Raw genomic sequence first — 3,775 nt, 5'->3', positions numbered from 1 at the left:
AAAGCACCGTAATGCAACACTTTCATCTCATTTTCTCAATAAAACGGAGCGATGGGAATATAAAACAGGCGCGGCTTGACTTTCAATAAGAACACGTGAGGACGCGATCTGTTCACGCTATTTATTAAATGTTGAGCTATGCACACAAGCGTCAAACAGACGCATTCAACCTTGCGTCGCGTCTCGCTGTTGGTTTCAGCGTTTTCAGGACAGCGCGTCAAGTTTAAAACATTTTTTAAATAAAAACGCGTTTCCATTCCGTTGCAATGTAAGTGTTGCGTTTAATATACTCGTCAAGTTAAAACAGCTCAACTTTTTGAAACGCGTATAAAATCGTTACGTTGCGCTCCGTCCAGCTGTTTCAGAACGCGTCCGCGTCACCAAGGGAGACGTTCACACAGGGCGCGTTCTGTTCTTACGCTAATTCTAAATTTGTACTTATTGGTCTATGATCTCGTTTTTAGTCGTTGCGTCGCGTCTCTCTCTCTCTCTCTCTCTCTCTGTGTGTGTGTGTGTGTGTGTGTGTGTGTGTGTGTGTGTTTTTTTTTGTTTTTGTTTTTTCTCATTAGCGTCGCGTTTTAATCCGGCGTATCAAGTTAAAAACAGTTCAATTTAAGAAATGTAAAAAAAAGAAAAATTAAAAAAATTAAAACGCGTCTCTGTTCCGTCGCACTCTGTCTCGCTGTTTTTAAACTGTGTGGACGCTCCTATCTGCCGCTAAAGTTCATTTTACGCTTTGGTTTCATTCGTAAACCACCGAGAACACTCGTACAGAATCACTCACCGAGTCCAGTTTTCACGAGAGCTCGTCCATCTCACTGGCGTTTCTTCTGTATCTCTCCCTTCAATGCAGCAGCGGCGGGTTCACTCTGCAGTACTGGAAGAAAATATGGGAAGAAGTGATGGAGAGAGAGAGAGAGAGAGAGAGAGAGAGAGAGAGAGAGAGAGAGAGAGAGAGAGAGAGAGAGATGAAATCAATAGTTGAATCCCGTGGAGCTAGGCGGGCAGCCCCGGTGAATGTGACGCGACGCGGGGCGGGGGAGCGGAATGAGCGCGTTACGTGAGTCTCATAGCGAGTATACAATGACTGCATGCGTGTATATGAATTATCCACCCCACCCGTGACGCATTGCTCTTTTCCCGCGAGTCACGATTCTCTGGAGGCTTTTTTCTTGCTTTGTTGAAGTGTCTCGGTTTTTTAGTGATCTATGGTTGCAACTTTCTGTCCTCACAGCTCAAATAAAACACTGTTTTCACCAAAAACATTTTATGGAGGCGAGTCATCGTGATTGAACTCTCGCCAGGAGGGAGATGGGGATGTGGTGAGTTGGAGAGACTGTGCTCGAACAGTTTATACGAGAGAGAAATGAGAATAGATGGATATTTGTAATGGAACTGTCCGTGGTGCTGAAGTCAGTGCGGAGAACACATAGAACTGGTCCACTCAGAACATAGAAAACAGATCAAACACAACCACACAGAACAGATCCAATAGAATCACAAATACAAATTCTACTGATTCATACAGAACAGATTCTACAGAACCACATAGAACAGATTATACAGAACCACACAGAACAGATCCAATAGAATCATGCAGAACATATTCTGCAGAACCACAAACAACAGATCCAATAGAATCACACAGAACAGATTATACAGAACCACACAGAACAGATCCAATAGAATGACACAAAACAGATCCAACAGAATCACACAGAATTGATTCTAAAGAACCACTCAGAACAGATCCAACTGAACTACACAGAACAGATTCTACAGAACCACAAACAACAGATCCAATAGAATCACACAGAACAGATCCAACAGAGCCAAACAGAGCAGAATGACACAAAACAGATCCAACAGAATCACACAGAATTGATTCTAAAGAACCACACAGAACAGATCCAATAGAATCACACAGAACCAATTCTACAGAACCACACAGAACAGATTCAGCGAATCACACAGAATCAATTCTACTGAACCACAAACAACAGATCCAACAGAATCACACAGAATTGATTCTAAAGAACCACACAGAACAGATCCAATAGAATCACACAAAACAGATTCAACTGAATCATGCAGAGCAGATTCTTCAGAACCACAAACAACAGATCCAATAGAATCACACAGAACCAGTTCTACAGAAGCACACAGAACCAATTCTACAGAACCACACAGAACAGATCCAATAGAATCATGCAGAACATTTTCTGCAGAACCACTCAGAACAGTTCCAACTGAACTACACAGAACAGATTCTACAGAACCACAAACAACAGATCCAATAGAATCACACAGAACAGATTCAACTGAAACTTGCAGAGCAGATTCTGCAGAACCACAAACAACAGATCCAACAGAATCACACAGAACCGATTCTGAAGAACCACTCAGAAAAGTTCCAATAGAATCACAAAGAACAGATTCTGCAGAACCACAAACAACAGATCCAGTAGAATCACACAGAACCAATTCTACAGAACCACTCAGAACAAATCCAACTGAACTACACAGAACAGATCCAATAGAATCACAAAGAACAGATTCAACTGAATCAAACAGAACCAATTCTACAGAGCCACAAAGAACAGATCCAACAGAATAATACAGAACAGATTCTAAAGAATGACACAGAACAGATCCAACAGAGTCATGCAGAATATATTCTGCTGAACCACAAAGAACAGACCCCAAACCCCACATATTATAAAGAGTTATTTTAAACAAGAAAAGTTACAAAGAAATTCTCTCAATGCTAATTTTCAGCTGTGACATCATCAGTTTATATGATAAGTGAATATATGTCATAACCACAAAGTTTCAACTGGAGTTCACAGAAATGACTGTTCCAGGGGAGTTTTAATTGGTTTATCAAGTCAATGTCCATTAACACCACAAAGGCATAAAATAAAGGCAAGAGACGTGTGAAATTAGTCCCGGCCTGGAGGAGGGTTTTCTGTTTTGTTTGGAGTTAAAAACGGTTCCCTGGAGAGCTGTTGGTAGAGAATCCATCTCGCATCCGACCCGGCCTCTCCACTCGGATGGAAAGAACCTCCCCAAACTCTCTGAAAGTCTCTCTCCTCCTCTTGTAAGTCTTGAGAATGAAAAGAGAGATGAAGATGCAGGAAGGAAGAGTAGAGGCTTCCCTGCTCTTTCTAAAGGCCGTAATAAATATGCTAATGAGCTCGCATTCACATCCAGCACCAGCTGTTTAGAGTTTTTTTTTTTTTTTTTTCAGCTGAAATGGGCACTAACAAAGTTTCCGTCTCTCTCTCTTGAGATTCAAGAAGCTTTATTGGCAAGATGAAAAAGCTTTATGTTACCAAAGCATTAGTAACTTTATATTTAGGGAGTGGGGTCGAAAAGTCTGAGACCGCTAGAAAATGGTTTTATTTTGCATTCATTTGTAACTGGATACCAACATTTTCATTACAAATATATTAGCAGCATAACAAATTGGTTGAAGAGTTTAATTCATAGCTTTTCTTTTTTTTTAAATGGTCAAAAATAGTAAAACTAATTTTTTAACCACTCCGCAGATTTAATATTAGCAAACTATAGTTTTGGCAAGTCTTTTAGGACATCTACTTTGTGCATGACATGAGTAATTATTCCAACAATTGTTTACAGACAGATTGTTTCACTTTTAATTGACTATATCACAATTCTAGTGGGTCAGAAGTTTACATACAGTAAGTTAACTGTGCGTTTAAGCAGCTTGGAAAATTCCAGAAAATTATGTCAAACCTTTAGACAATTAGCC

At 40.2% G+C, this 3,775-nt stretch overlaps 1 protein-coding gene across 1 annotated transcript in view; it reads right to left on the bottom strand.

Annotated features, from left to right (window-relative positions):
- The window catches only part of LOC127429241 (synaptic vesicle glycoprotein 2C-like), a 63,383-nt gene extending 62,420 nt beyond the window's left edge, over positions 1–963 (bottom strand). Inside the window, exon 1 of the mRNA XM_051678153.1 lies at positions 785–963. The gene's annotated coding sequence lies outside the window, so the exon portion shown is untranslated. The remainder of the gene's footprint in view (positions 1–784) is intronic.
- Positions 964–3,775: the final 2,812 nt, after the last annotated feature.

Source organism: Myxocyprinus asiaticus, chromosome 38 (assembly GCF_019703515.2).
Source record: "Myxocyprinus asiaticus isolate MX2 ecotype Aquarium Trade chromosome 38, UBuf_Myxa_2, whole genome shotgun sequence".
NCBI classification, from domain to species: Eukaryota; Metazoa; Chordata; class Actinopteri; order Cypriniformes; family Catostomidae; genus Myxocyprinus; species Myxocyprinus asiaticus.
Note: the sequence above shows the minus strand (reverse complement) of the source record. Positions and strands in the feature narration are given on the sequence as shown.